At 45.4% G+C, this 16,228-nt stretch overlaps 1 non-coding gene across 1 annotated transcript; it reads left to right on the top strand.

Annotated features, from left to right (window-relative positions):
* Window positions 1–7,015: 7,015 nt before the first annotated feature.
* Window positions 7,016–7,089, top strand: TRNAS-AGA (transfer RNA serine (anticodon AGA)). The gene has a single exon. It is a non-coding gene; the product is annotated as a tRNA-Ser (tRNA).
* The last annotated feature ends 9,139 nt before the right edge of the window (window positions 7,090–16,228 follow it).

Here is a 16,228-nt window from a genome sequence, read left to right as displayed (position 1 = left end):
GTCCTGCAGGCTGACCTCCTAAATGCCCAGGGCTGGCCAGCCCCCTATCTTCTGGACAACGCCCTGCATTCCAAGCCCTCCCCACTTTCCCAGCTCACTGGTGGAAACTTACCCTTCCCAGGGCTCCCTCCCTTGGGGCCACGACAGGGGAGGGTCCATGTCACTTGCTGTGCTCCCTCCCCCACGTGCCATGCTGGCAGCTTCCATCAGACTCTGGCCTGTGTCCCAGGACATCATTTCAGATGCTCAGAAGTCCCTTCCCCCATCCCACAAAGGCACTGCCTCTTCCACCTCCATCAGGCCCTGGGTCAGGGCTGCGGGCTAATTTCCCTTCTCCTCCAACGAGGGGCAGGAAAACTGAGGTTCAGAGAGCCCAGTGCGGGTTCCATGAGTGGGAAAAAGAAAAGGAGAGGCCCCAGGAATCAGAACATGCGGCTCGTTCCTTCTTAGTCACGAGTCTGTTCTTCTGACTGGCTCTGCTCAGGTGTTCCTTCCTCCCCAGAGCTCATCGCCTGGCCCTTGAAGTAGCAAGTATCTGAGTGAGAACCCCCACCTGTTCAGAAACCAGAACCAGCCAGGCCCAGAGGGAGCTGCTCTCCCTGGCTCTCACCACCTTGGGATCTGGAGGTCTCTTCTCCACCGTGAAAAGGCAGAGGCCGTGAAGGGGTTAAATATTGCCGCTTTCATGTTACTTCAACAAATGTGCATCAAGCCAACTTCTGTGCTATTGGGTGCCAGGCATCGTCCTCACTCTCTCAGAGGCACTGGGCTCCTTGTTTTTAAATTTCTTTAACAAAATAAAGATAGAATTCACACACCATAAAATTCATCCTTTTAAGATGTACAATTCAGTGGTTTTCAGTATATTCACCAGGTTGTGCAGTCGTCACCACTATCCAATTCCAGAACATTTTCATCACCCCTGAAGAAACCCTGACCCATTAAGCAGTCACTGCCCCTGCCCCCAGCCCTGGGCACCACCCGCTGAACTACTTCCTGTCCCTGTGGGTTTGCCTATTCTGGACATTTTATATAAATGGAATCATATAATACGTGGTTTTGGCTTCTTTTACTTAGCATAGTGTTTTCAAGGCTTATCCATGCACTTTGCATGTGTCAGCACTTTTATTCCTTTTTAAGTCTGAATAATATTCCATTGCTGTGTGGATATACCACATTTTGATTCCCCATTCATCCTTTTTTTTTAATTTAATGGAGGTACTGGGGTTTGAACCCCGAACCTTGTGCACAGCAAACACATACTCTGCCCCTGAGCTATACTCTTCCCGCCTCCACTCACCTGTTGATGGACATTTGGGTTGTTTCTACTTATTGGCTATTACGAATAAGGCTGCTATGGATATTGCCGTACAAGTCTTTGTGGACATGTTCTCATTTCTCTTGGGTCTATGCCTCGGAGTGGACTTGCTGGGTCAAATGATAACTATTTAACTTTTTGAGGAACTGCCAAACTGTCTTCCAACATGGCTGCACCATTTTACATTCCCATAAGGCATGCTTTGCCATTTTTCAAACATTCCAGGCACACTCCTCCTTGCTCCCCAACTTCTTTTATTTATTTATTTATCGACGTTTTACAACATGTTAGTTTCTGGTGTATAGCATAGTGATTCAGTTATATATATATTCCTTTTCAGATTCTTTTTCATTATAGGCTATTATAAGATACTGAATGTAGTTCCCCATGCTATACAGTAGGACCTTGTTGTTTACCTAATTTATATATAGTGGTTACTATCTGCAAATCCCAAACTCCCAATTTTTCACCTCCACCATCCCCTTTCCTCCTGGTAACCATAGGTTTGTTCGCTATGTCTGTGAGTCTGTTTCTGCCTAACTTCTTTCTTTCTTTTTTTTTTTTTAGGCTGGGGGGGCGGTAATTAGGTTATTTATTTATTTACTTCAAATGGAAGTACTGGGGATTGAACCCAGGACCTCATATGTGTTAAGCACGCACTCTCCCCCTGAGCTATACCCTCCTTAGTCAAAGGATTTGATAGGTGGCAGTTGGAGAGGGCATTCAACTGTGACATCAGTGCCCTGCATTGGCCCAACCTGTCCCCCCTCCAGGGGGACACCAGATCTGAGAGCTGCTTGACGGGAAAGGATGTTGGCTTTCCCCACGCCAGGAGCCAGGGACAGCCTGTCCTGCTGCAGAGCTGACCCAGTGGGTCTTTTATGGCCTCACCTCAGTCGGCTTCTAGGCATCTTAGTCAAGAATTCTTTGTTGGCGAGGGATGGAAATCCAGCTCAAGCTGAAGGAAGAGACCCATTCCTTGTCTCCTGTGATACCTAGAAGTGCAAGGAAGGGGGCAGTGGCCTTCAGAACGCTGGCGGCCAGGCGCACGCGTCCCCGCCCTCTCTCTCGGGCTTCTCTCTCGTTTCTTCTTTCTGTGGGTGGGTGACACTCTCTCCCACCGCAGATGGGCCTCGTCATGGGACAGGGAGCTGGGCTGCAAGCAGCTGTGGTTACAGGAATCCAGCTTCGTGGCTCAGAGAGGAGAGAAAATTGCCCCGCTGCAACCCTCAGGACAACCCAGAAAAATGCTGATTGGCACAGCTGGGATCACATACTCACTTGTCTCATAAACCCGTACAAACCAGTGGTTCCCGTCCGCCACTGCTGTCCATCATGTTTATACCAGCAAACCAGGCTTGTTGGTCTCTCACAAAATGCCTGCCTAAGTGCCAGGTACTTGGCAATATTTCTTTTAATCCACACAACTGCTCTGCAGAAAGATGTGCTGGTCAGGACTCTCTGGGTTCCTACTGGTAGAAACCCAATTCAGATTAGCTTAAGTCAAAAGTGGAATTTATTGCTCACATAAATGATAAAAGCAGGAGTGGACATTAGGCATAGCTGGATCCAGGGAGTCAGATTGGCCTGGGATGTCTGTCATTGGCTCCAGCTCTTAATCTGACTCCCTCTCTATATAGTCTCAGCTCTCAGGCACGTTCTCCCCACATAGCAGGAAAGACGCCAAGGGCATGTCACATGCCTACACCTGCAGCAAGAGGATGGGACACAGCTGTGGAGGTTGGTGCCCCCAGAACTGGGAGGGGGCAGACAGATTCCCTGTGGTCAGCTCTAGTTGGTGTATTTCCCCATTGTGCAGAGTAGGAAACTGAGGCTTGGAGAGATTAGGTAACTTACCAGGGCCATTTAGCTAGAGACCTAGCTGGGATTCAAACCTATGCCCGTCTGCTTATCCAAGAACATCACCCTACCTCCTTTTAAAGTGATATTGAGACATCACTTGAAGAAGTAGATCCCTGTTGACGGCCATGTCATTCCCAGCACTCCTTGCAGCAGCTGTCACAAAGAGGATGCCCTGGGAGGAGTGAGGAGTGGTGGGCAGGGGCCATGGTCTCAGACGAGATGTTTTACGAGTTCTGCCATGGCTGGAAGAGTCTCTGGGGTCATTGACTCCTGTTGCCGTGCTGAACCAGTAATCCAACATCTGGCCCCTGTTTGGACAATGTCCATGGCAGGGAACTTACCATGTCCCAAGACAGGCAGCTTTTTATAGATTTGATCTGATCTAAGGATGAAAACTTCCCCAATGGTTAGAAACAGGGCAGTTTGGGCTGACTCCTAATCATTTATTTGTCTTCACTCATCTGTAGGGGAAACTTGTTTTATAAGTGGAAGAGGAGAGAGAAAGATTGGGTAGAGGGTGTGGCCATCCAAAGATTTGAAAGTTACTATGTACCCCCTTCCTCTAGCTCCATGCAGTCATCTCCCAAATTTTCTCAACTGAGGTTTATTCACTAATATATTATCCTCTCCCTGGAGACGGTATCTGTGATCTCAAGAGCCCTCTTGACAAATGTGAGCCTCAGTGGGTAGAGACCAGGAGACAGGGTCCTCCCTCCTCCTGCACTGTTTAAATAGAGCTCAACAGCACTTGCTCTTTGGTGACCATAGAGCAGTATTGGCTCAAATTAATTCCATGCAGATTCCCTCTCCACCATGGACAGGTGACACTGATTTTTTTAAATCAAAAGTGACAGGTCAACAGTATTTTGGTGGTTTTTTTTTTCCAAAAATGGAAAAACCTATCGTAAAATTTGTATAGAATATCAAGGAAACCTAAATAGCCAAAAACAATCTTAAAAAGAAGGACAAAGTTGGAGGGCTCATGCTTCCCAATTTCAAAACAGAGTACAAATTTATAGTAATCAAAACAGTGTGGTGTTGACGTTAGAACAGAGATATAGACTAAAGGAACAGACTGAGAGCTGAGAAATAAACCCTCACATTTATGGTCAATTGACTTTCCACAGAGGTGCCAAGACCATTCAGTGAGAGAAAAAGACAGTCTTTACAAAAAATGGTGCTGGAAAAAGTGGATACCCACATGAAAAAGAATGAAGTTAGACCCTATATCATATACAAACTCAAAGATCAATCAAAGACCTAAATTTTAGAGCTAAAACTATAAAACTCTTAGAAGAACTCACAGGGGGAAAATCTTCATCACTTTAGGATTGGTAGTGATTTCTTAAATATGACACCAAAAGCACAAGTGACAAAAATAAATAAATAAATTGGACTTCACAAAATTAAATAACTTTGTGCATTGAAAGACACTATCAGGAGAGTGAAAAAGCAGCAAACAGAATGGGAAAATATTTGCAAATCCTGTATCTGATAAGGGGTTAGTATCCAGAACCCTTACAACTCAACAGCAACGAGACAAAACACCTCCATTAAAAAATGGTCAAAGGATCTTGAACAGACATTTCTCCAAAGAAGATATACAAATAGTCAATAAGCACATTAAAAAGATGTTCAACATTACTAGTCATTGAGGAAAGGCTAATCATGACCACAATTAGATACCGCTTCACACCACTAGGATGGCTAGAATTTTTTTTAATAGAATTTTTTTTAATTAAAATAAAAAACAAGTATTGGCAAGGATGTGGAGAAATTGGAACTCTTGTTGGGAATCTGACATGGTATAGTCACTATGGAAAACAGTTTGGCAGTTCCTCAAGAAGCTTAACACAGAATAACATACGACGGAGCAAATCCGCTCCTAGGTATATACCCTTAAGAACTGAAAACAGGGACTCAAATAGACACTTGCAGACCAATGTTTTTTGCAGCATTATTCACAATAGTTGAAAGGTAGGTACAACCCATGTGCCCATCAAGAGATGAGTGGATCAAGTGCGGTACTGATGTACTTTGTTGTATTGTGTTTCACTTTTCTGTACTTTGGAGGTGTGTTTCTTGCAACCGAGGGTTGGTGGCAACCCTGCATCAAGCAAGTCTCTCAGCACCATTTTTCCATCTGCATTTGCTCACTTCATGTCTCTGTGTCACAGTTTGGTAATTCTCGCAATATTTCAAACTTCTTCATTATTATTATGTTTGTTATGGTGATCTGTGATCAGTGGTTTTTGATGTTACTATTACACAAAGATGATGACTCTCCACAGGCTCTGAGAATGGTTAGCATTTGGGGGCAATAAACTATTTTTAATTAAGTTATGTGCATTGTTTTTTTCAGCCATAATGCTATTGCACATTGAATAGACCACAGTATAGTGTGAACGTAACTTTTCTATGCACTAGGAAACCAAAAAATTCATGTGACTTACTTTATTGTGATGTTTGCTTTATTGTGGTGGTCTGAAACCAAACCTGAAATATCTCCAATATTTATATACATAAATAGAATATGATGCAGCCATAAAAGGAATGAAGTTTTGACACTTGCTGCAGCATGGATAAAACTTGAAGGCACTATACTGAGTGAAATAAGCTAGACACAAAGGACAAATATTGTGTGATTCCACTTACATGGAATATTTAACATAGGCAAATTTATGCAGACAAAGTCAGTTAGTGGTTACCAGCACCTGGAGGGAGGGGAGAATGAGGAGTTATTGCCCAAACGGGACAGAGTTTCTGTTTAAAGTGATGAAAATATTTTGGAAATGGATATTGCTGATGGATCCACAACAATGTGAACATATTTAATGCCACTGAACTGTACACTTAAAAATGATTAAAATGGTAAATCTTATGTTACATCTAGTACCAAAATGTAACATTTTAAAATTATTAAAATGGCAAATTTTATGTTGTACATATTTTTTACCCCAGTAGAAAAAAGTGATGGGCCAGCTCTGCTGTAAACTCATAAAATACCTTCAACATGAACTTTAAAAAGGCTTCTCTTGTTCTGGGCGGAGTTAAGTGGCACACTTTGAGGGACTAAACAGGGGCTGAAATTCAGCCAGTGTGCCAACCAGAAAGAGACATATATATAAAATCCAGCATATCATCGCCATGTACAGTTGTGTAGGCTGTTAACTACCCAAGTGCAAAATCATGTTTGGTCCTCAGTCTGTTACCCAGTATATTTGCCATCTGCCCCAGCTTCCTGATATCTAGTGAGCTGATGCTGTGCCATCTTCTGTATCATTGATTAAAAAGTCAAACTGGGCAGAATCCTGTGGCTCCTCAGTAGAGACCTCCTGCCAGATGTGTACTGACCTGTTAACTAACACTTTTGGGGTATGACTGTCCAGCTGCCATCAGTTGTACTTGTGCCTCTGGGAATATGACACCTTGTGACTCCCAATGCGGCCTCTTTCCTGCCTGGTCTTCTCCGCATTTTCCCACAGTGTCCTCAAAGATTTCATGAGAACTAGATCAAAGGCTTTTCCCTCTCTTCAAAGAGAGGCTATTTCCTCCACCTGCCAGTCTGAACATCCTATTATAAAAGAAAATGAGATTACTTTGGCCTGCCTGTATCTTTGAGGGGATAGGATAATGCAGGGCAGTGGTTTCCAAACCTGAGAGTATATGAGAATCACCTGGAAGGTGAGCACTGGGCTCTGCCCAGAGAGGTTCAGATTCTGGGTGGGGCCACAGCACTTGCATTTCTGGTAAGGTGATGCTGAGGTCACTGGTCCAGGGACCACATTTTGAGAACCATTGATGTATGGGGATAAAAGCAATGCTTTGTGGGGAAGCAGGGTATAGCTCAGTGGTAGAGCATGTGCTTAGAATGCATAAGATCCTGGGTTCAATCCCCAGTACTGCCATTAAAAATAAATTTTTTTAAGTAATCCTGATCACCTCTGCACTGATCAAAAAAAAGAGCAAAACCTTTGGAGTCAGATAGACCTTAACCTGTTTGAGCCCCAGTTTCTATGAAATAGAGCTAATAATCTTACCTCACAGGGTAACTGTGGGTTAAAAAGGTAATGTACAGAAACACTTAGCTACCTAGCACCTAAGTGATCAATAAAGATCGGCTCTTACATTAATACGCCTCTTAATGAATCTGTGCTGACTGCTTTTCTGCTTGGCTAGTCACTCACTCAGATTTTCTTGGGCTGATTTGGGTAATGGGTAGGTTTCAAAACTGATTACCCAAAGAGAGCAGATTGATTAACTAAGGAAAACTGGGGAGAAGAGAATAAATCCTTCAAGTGGGAGGAAGGAGGACTGGCCAAACTGGGAGAGGACCACTCTGTCCACTGCCTCCCCTTTGCCTCTTAGCTGGTCGTTTGTGGTGCTGTCAGAATTTCACTTTCCACAGTCCATTCCAAGATATCAGGCCAAGAAGGTGGGTGCCTGGCCCAGCCCAGCTCCCAGGTAGGGCAAACCTCTTCTCCAGATGGGTGGGACTTCCAAGGCCGCCCCCAGCTGCAGGCCAGCCTCACCCTGAGCACCCTCATTCTGGCCGCTCCTTGGATGGTGGGCCTCCTGCCCTATTCTTGAGATGCATGTTTCAAAACCGACATGCTGCCTCAACTTCTATTCCCGAGCTTCTGTGTTGGTTTCTGCCTGATCCTTCTGCCTCAGTGGTGGCCCCCAGGCTCAAGGATTAAAAGGACTCGCGGCAGAGCTAGCCGGCAGCAGACTCACCCACCACCTCTGCCCTCTTCCCCAGCTGCCCCCTTCCCAAGGTCTCTGAGAGGTCCCTCCCACTCCTTACCTACCTACCCCAACTCCCCCATGCCCTGAAAGGAGAAATATATTCAAAACATCCAGAACCTTAGGGGCAGAGCCTGCACTGACATACACTTCCCAACACGTGCTGCAGGTGCAAAGCTGCAGTGGCTTTGGGGCTGGACTGCTCATTTGTAGGCTATTCAACCACAGACGTGGTAAGGAAGTGCCTGGTACCACGTGTGGATTCCTCCTTAGTCAAATTGCAGCTAATGATCTTCCCTGCCTTAGAGCTGCCAAGAGGATTCAATGGGGTAATTTATGTCCAGTGTTTAGGACAGATCTTGGCACACAGGAAACTCAATAATATTTTTATTACTAGTGTCTGGGCCAGAGTTTTTCAAACTCACAGTAGTTCCTGGAGCCACCAGAAGCTGTAGGGAAGACCAAAGGATTCTCCCTTGAGAGGGAATGTGGCTCCACCAACACCGAGATTCCAAACTCGGGTCTGCAGAACCACGAGAGAATCAACGTCTTTCCTTTAAGCTCCTAAGTTTGTGATGTACTAATATACTTTTCTTTCTGGCTCCCTTTCCCTGGAAGGGTCTGTCCACATTTCTCTCTCCTCCCAGTGGAAACTCCCATCTCTTAGGGAAATTTACCTTGGTGTTAAGTGGAAAAAAAATATGATAATTTGGTTAAAAAGTCTTTCCTTCTGAGCCATTAAAAACTTTCCCTCACACACCTGCATTCCAAATGAAGCCTTTTGGGTGGAATGTGGTCTGAGGATTTTTTGAGGCCTTCTTGGCCTCCTTGGCTGGGCTGGCCCCTTCCGCAGAGGGCCCTCCTGCCATGACACTGACCACACTGAAAGGTCATGAGAGCCCTCTTTGTCCTGGCTTTCTTAGCTTGGAGTGCAGGCTTGGCACATTACCATCCTAATAAATGTTTATGGACTGACTAGATGAGGGAGGGCTTTTTCTGATGTCCCTACTCCTGGCTACCTCTACCCCAGTCCTAGAAAATTCCATAAGAAATGAAAACAATATGTCCACACAGAGACGTTTCCATGGATTTTTATAGAGACTTTATTTACATTATCCAAATCTGGAAACAATCTAAAAGTCCATCAACAGGTGACTGAATAAACAAATTGTGGTGATATCCATATAATGGAATATTAGTCAACAATAAAAAGGACCGATTTACCCACCGATGTGAATGAATCTCAAAATCACGATGCTGGATGAAAGAAGCCAGACACAAAAGCATACATACTGTATGATTCTGTTCACATGTAATTATAGAGAACTCAAGGTAATCTAGAGTGGCAGGACGAAGAGCTGAAGTTGCCTGGAGCTGGGGCCGAGGGGGTGAGTGACTGCAAGAGACAGGAGAGGACTCCAGGGGAAGGTGGACATATTCTGTATCCTGTGGTTGTGGTTATGCCGATGTAACATACACTTGGCAGAACTCATCCAATTGATAGTTTAAATGGGTACAGTTTATTGTATGTAAACTGTATCTCAATAAAGTTGATTAAAAAGAAAATTCTGTAAGGCTTTGAATTCTAAATACCGCATCCTCTACTCCAACAAAAACGGGATATACGACTAGCATGTGGAGAGGACTATCGGAGAAGTTACTTAGTCCACAGAAAGGTATTGAACATCAATCAGTGCAGGCATCTGGTTGATCCTGCAGATGGATAAGGCAAGTTTCACCCTCAGGAGGCCCGGGGCTGTAACAGAGCTTGTCAAGTTCTCCAAGGGAGATGCGCTAGATGAAAAGAACATACCAAGGGCAAAGAATACGAATCCGCCTCCTCAGTGTTGCTCAACTCACCCGAGGTGCTTGTTACAAGCACTAAAAACATCTGGGCTCCGACCCTGACCTACTGAGTCAGAATCGCTGAAAGGGCCCAGCAATCTTCACTTTTAACAAGAGCCGCAGGTAAATCTTCAGATCAGCTTAGGTTTAGAGAAAGCGCTTGACCAGATCTCCGTTTCAGGCAGAGATGGTGGGAATGCCATACAAAAGCCGAATCAGAGGACTTTGAATTAAGACGGGAGTGTGAAGGGTCACCCGTCCACCCCGCCTCTGGCCGATGAGAGTCCACCAACTCCTCCTCTCCGTCCATCTCCAGAGCCTTGTCTGTCTGCCGGAAGTGCCCCCTGTCTAGTTCACTCCCTCCCCCCAGCAGAAGCTCCTGAACTTCCGGTGCATCCTGGGAAAAACAGAAGACAGACCCCCTCCCCAACCCCCCCATCTTCCAGAAGGGCCAAGGTTCTATTGAGAGGTTCTGCAATGTGGACCAAACATACTGGTTCTTTGATTAGAGACTGTTTCTGCTCCTCTGGCCTGAGGACTCAGTGCTAACCTAGGAAACGTACCGCCCACTCCGCGTGTGGTATGAAGGTGGGTATGCGGGGGTGGGGGGGAATTCTGTCCTGTGCTTACTCAGGCCATGCGGATTCGTGGTCACCTTGGCTGTGGGCACTTGCGGCTCTGCTGGCCACCATCTTGCTTTCAGGGACAAAGCCCTGCTAGTCAGGAGGCTGTGTGGTGGCGGTGGGGACACAGCATTCAGAAAGGGTCCGTGTCACAGCCAGAGATCACCCAGCACCTCAGGGGCAGCAGCTAGACCCCTTCCCAAAGCTGGCTGGGTTCTTCCCCAAGATGCCAGTCCTTTGGGCCAAGGACAAGAGTTCAGGTTTTAGCTAGAAGATGATGACTGTCCTCTCTTTGAGAACACACCACGGAGACCATATTTTAAAACCCAAGTCAGGACATAGTGCTTGTTTAAAAAAAAATTTATAAATTGATCGATGTGAAAAGATCTTTAAAAGTATACAAATCAAGGCACAGTTGGTTACATATTGAACAAATTATTTTTCTGGGAAAGAAGGCAGTCGAGGCAGACACTGTTCTGAAAAACCAGTGGGTGTTTGTTTAGGCCACTGTTGGCCTAAATGGGGGTGATTTTTGGCTCCCAAGGGACATTTGGCAATGTTTGGAGACGTTTTTAGTTTCCATAACCTGGAGTGGGGAGGCTACAGGCATCCAGTGGGTAGAGGCCACGGATGCTGCCAAACATCCCACAGTCACAGGGCAGCCCTCACCACAAAGGGTTATTTGGCCCCAAGTGTCGATAGTGCCGGAGTTGAGGGACCTTGGTCTAGGATCTCTGGTGCTGCACGTGTGGCCCCCAGGGTGTCAGCCCTGGCATCTGGTTTTCCCTCCTACCTACTTTGGTCCTGGCCTTCACACCGCTGTCAGCGGGGAGAGGCTTGGGACCCCTCAGCCCGCAGCCACTTCCTCTTTTGTTGGCAGAGCAAGGAGACAACTTTCTGAAGAGGTGCCCAGGCGCCACCCCACGCACAGCAAGAGACAGGCAAGGTCTCGGGGCGGGATCTCTCAGGGCAGAGGCAGCTGCAGCAGGGGAACAGGGAGGAGCACTGAGTTTAGAGGGAGACACGCGGCTTCTAGCTCCGCCTGACTCTGCTTCTGACTTGCTCACTGAATCTCTGTGCTGATCAGCAGCAGGGTCTTAGAAATGATGGACACATATCCACAGCTGCTGTTTTGAAAGTATTCGTATTTTTAGGTGCTTGTGAAGTGGTTTTGCAACCTTTAGATGTTTTTAAGCTCTTCTGTCCATCTTTTCAAGGTGTTTTAAATCTACTTTTTAATTTCCAATTCTTTTGAGCTAATTATTTCTTCTCTCTGTTATGCGTATTAGCAAAAAATATGGAATAACTGAAATGTCCAACAAGAAAACATTTATTTATTGAAACGAAATTAATATATAACAAGAAGGATTTGTGGGAACAAACTAGATGTTTATACACACACTGAGGCATGAAAAGGAGACCCTGGCCAAAGAGTATGGACTGAAAGAAATTAGAAAAGTTTTGTAAGCAGGGCCACATTCATACAAACTCCTAAATTCCTAAAAGCAAGTGTGTGTGTGTGTGTGTGTGTGTGTGTGTTTGGAGGAGACAATGGTGTCTAGTGGTCATACCTGCTGCGCAGAAGTTAGAACAACATCCCTATTTACCAGCAGTGTGACACTTGGGCTGTGATTCATCACCTCTCAGTTTTATTTGTCTTCACCTGTGAAAGGTGGATAAAAACGATGGGTGTCAAAGAGACACAGCAGCCAGCTGGAAGAGCACCCGGGGCCAAAACTGCAAGAACTTGAGTGACAAAATAAATGACCTAGTACTGGATTATAACCTCAAAGTATAAAATGACTATCCACGAGGCTATGCTGCTGTAAATAAGTGATTGAAAAATAAATACATTGAGGAGAAGATATAAATCTACTGTGAAGAATTTCAATAATTAATGTAAATACTCCTCCCTCGGGGAGGGGAGCAGATCTCCCCACTCGTGAAGTGTGGGCTGTGCGCAGGGACGTCCTCCCGACACCCGCGGTGCCGGGCGGTGGGGCGGAGAACTTTCCGTTAGAAACCTGGCAGATCCGACCTCAGTCAAGTGATCAAGGTCAGTACCATGAGTGACAAGTCACCTTGATAACACGTACATTTGCTAGGACTTGATGAAGGGCGCTTCACCTCTGAGGCCTTCCTCCTCCAAACCCATAACCCCAGTCTAATTGTGAGCAAAACACGAGACAAACCCAAGTCAAGGGGGCAAGTCTACACACACCCGACCAGCACTCTGTAAAGCCGACAAGTTCATTAAAAACAAGGAAAGCTGGAGAACCTGTCACAGCCAAGAGGAGCCTGAGGAGACAGAATGCCTAAGTGTAATGTGATATCCTGGATGAGCTCCTGGAACAGAAAAAGGACATTCGGTGAAAACTAAGGAAATCCGAATAAAGCACGGATGGACTTTATTTAGTGAACAGTATTGCATCAATATTGGTCCATTAGTTGCGACAAATACACTATATTAACGTGACATAAGATGTTAACAGTAGGGGAAACTGGGTGTGAGCCATGTGGGGAATCTATGCACCATCTTTGCAACTTTTCTGTAAATCTATTCTGAAATAAAAATTTTATTTTAAAAAGTAAATTAAAAAAAGAAAATCAGAAAGAAAGACAGAAAAAGAAAGAAAGAAAGAGAAAGAAAGAAAGAAAGAGAGAGAGAGAAAGAAAGAGAAAGAAAGAGAGAGAGAGAAAGAAAGATTTTTAAAGTGTCTACATTATGTTGTAGTAGTCAGTAAGGGAATTTCTACCAAGCATTTAATACACTGGCATATGGTAAGTGTTTAAGGTTAGTTATTGTTTATTATTGATTTTATTTCTATTTCTCTTAATAAACAGCAATGCATACTCATTATAGAAAAATTTACAGACGAGCCAAAGAAAAACACCAGCCACAGAAGAACAAGGATCACCCACACTCCTACCCTCCCTGAGACAGCTGCCGGTCGGTCACACCTTGCCGTGGGTCCCCACAGAGCTATCACTAAGTTTTTGCATAACGTGGATCACACCATACATACAATTTGGTAAGTGGCCATAACCCAATTAAGTAACATTTCTGTTGTTCCAACTCTTTGCTCTTACAAGTAGTCAAGAGCATAAGTAACTGAGTAAATATTAGGAAGAAAAAACCCTGAAAAATGGTAAAAACTGGACACCAGTGCTTACATATGCACAAAAGGTGCTCAGCGGTTCATCTAAATGAACTTCATCTGAAAAGCTGATGACTAGCTTTTGTTTTCCAGGTCTGTTTTATTAAAATTTAATAAATTTTAAAAATGTATGTAAAGAAAAAAAGAAGCAAGGGAATATGGCAAATGCTGACTGTGGTCATCTCTCGTTTCCTTTGCAGCCTGCTGGATGGGAAGGTGGATATTTCACTCTAAAGCTGCAGCAGCACCACGGACAATGAGTGACTGGGTCTAGTTCTTTTCAACCAATTGCAATCTTGCTTAAATCACTGGGTTCACTGATTTTCTTTCAAGTAAATCTATTTGCTTCTCAGCGTTCTAAACGCTTCCCTAGTATTTAATCACCTGATGATGTAAATGGGTATTATTTTGCTCATTTTACAGATGAGGAAACTGAGGCCCAGAGAGGCTGAGTTGCCCAGGGCAATACCCAAGCCACATGGACCCCAGAGGCCAAGCTCTCAACCACTGCACCTGTGACACTTCCCCCCACCAAATACCTCTGGGCCAAATTGCATGGAGTCAACAGGCTGCCCTGTGCTGGCAAAGAGGTGACAACTGCATTAAGCTTCCCGATTCTGGGGCCTGGCTTCTAGAAGCCATCAGACCCCAGAAGCCTGCAGAGGCCACTTCCTAGCTGTGTGACCTTGGGAAAGTCCCTTCACTTCCCCAAGCCTCAGTTTCCTTATGTGTAAAATGGGCACCCGCATCCTTCCCTACTCCTTGGGGCTGTTGTGAGCTCAAGTGTGTGAAGATGCTTCAGAAACTGTGACATGTGCGTGTAGGCAGGAAATCACAGGTGTCGTGCATACACAGGTGCAGAAATGGGCCTGCAGGCCGTCGTGAGAGAGCTGTGTTCAGGGGAGTCTGCTTTCTGAGAAGTGGGACTGGGGTGGAAGGGGGTTTGCTGTTAATCCTGGAGGGCTTTAATGTCCAACGAGGAGTTGCATGAGTCTGGACGGCGGGGTGGGAGGGTGGGCTGAGGTGGGGAGTCCACGGCAGGGATCCTGGACCACAGCAGGGCTGTCTTCAGCCTCTCTGCTGGGCCCCAGGCTTCCAGGTGCGTCTCAGACAGAGCTCCCCAGGACAGGCCCTTGGAGTGGGCCATGGCTCCAGCGGTGTGTAGGGACTTGCTGGCAAACTTTTGTCAATGTTCACGACAAAAAATGATGATAGAGGAGGCAAGCACTATTACTCGGTCCAGATGCCCCAGGAAATTAGGGCGTCTGTCATTTGGCAGCCCCTCCCAGTTCACAGCGGCCACCAGGCTGGGAGGGAGGGAGAGAGACTCTTCTGTCCCCTGCGCTCAGTCTGCTCTTTCTAACGCCCCCAGTGACCTCCATGCCCCCCACCCCCCTGCCACAATCATGTACATTCTCCTCCTTGACACTCTCGGCTTAAGCAGAGAGGGGACTTACTGGAAGGATGGAGCAACTCACCAACTTGAAGGGAAGGCTGAAAATCCAGGCTCAGAAATGGTGGGGGCCAGAGCAGCTCTGGGCAGCTGAACGGTGGGTACAGGTGAACAGCTCCTTCGGGGCGTGAAGACCGAAAAATGTAGAATAAGAATGTTACCTGCCATGTAGGGTGTGTTGGATCTTAAATGAACTGTACGGGTTAGGAAGTTGAGGCCCAAAGAGGATGATTCAACTCCTGTGCCTCCATTTTTTCTGTCGTTATGCTTGGGTTAGAATCCTAGGAGGGGAGCATCTAATTAGTCTTGGCTGGGGGTGCACAGAGCTCCTTCACTGACAGTCCCACCAAACTTTACCCAATGGGAATGATTCTTTCCCCTAAAAAGAAATTGGGGCTCTGAGTCTGAAAAAGGGGAGTGGACTTGGGGCAGGGGTGGTGATGCAAAATCACAAATATTTACATCATATTCCTGCCCAGGGACATGCTAAACTCCCACCTTTTTTACTCCACTTCTCCTAAATATCCTTCTAATAATTTCCCTGCTTTCATAGCTGGTCTCCTTGCTACCAGTCCTCACCCGAAAGTCTTCCCATCCTGCCAGGAATCATCTTCTAAAACACAGATCTGATCAGTCCAGCCTTCTCCCCTGCTATAAACACTTCGTGGCTTCCCATTGCCCTTAGAAGTTTTTTGTTGTTGTTTTTGTTTCTATTTTTCTTGGGGGGGGTTGTTTTGATCTTTGACTCAATCCAATTTTTATTACCCTCATCATATGCAGGGTGTGTAGACAAAAAGCTTTTCATCAGCTGACTATACTGAAAAGATAACCACAGTAGTAATTCCTGCGATCCAAGATGGTGAAACGGAAGCCGAGCTTCCTTTCAGTAGGAAACGTTTCAGGCTTATAAAAAGGGCAACAGCGCGCATTTTTACTTACTTACTTACTTATTTATTTATTTTAACATCACAATACGTATTTTTTAAAATTATATTTACTTGCAAGCATTCAGATTGTCAACAAATTAGCTGCAACTTTTTTTTTTCAACTACAGCATGGTATTCAGGTAACAGAACAACAAGTATTTCATATAAGCTGCATCAGAGACAACTGCAGAGGACAAAACTACCATCCCCATAAAAACGAATTTGTGTTGTACACCAACAAGAACCTACTTTATATTTCCATGCCAACTTACGAGCCCCACACTGTATCCCGCGAG

This window comes from Vicugna pacos, chromosome 16 (genome assembly GCF_048564905.1).
Source record: "Vicugna pacos chromosome 16, VicPac4, whole genome shotgun sequence".
In the NCBI taxonomy this organism is placed as follows: Eukaryota; Metazoa; Chordata; class Mammalia; order Artiodactyla; family Camelidae; genus Vicugna; species Vicugna pacos.
This window is presented reverse-complemented; position numbering and strand designations above follow the sequence as displayed.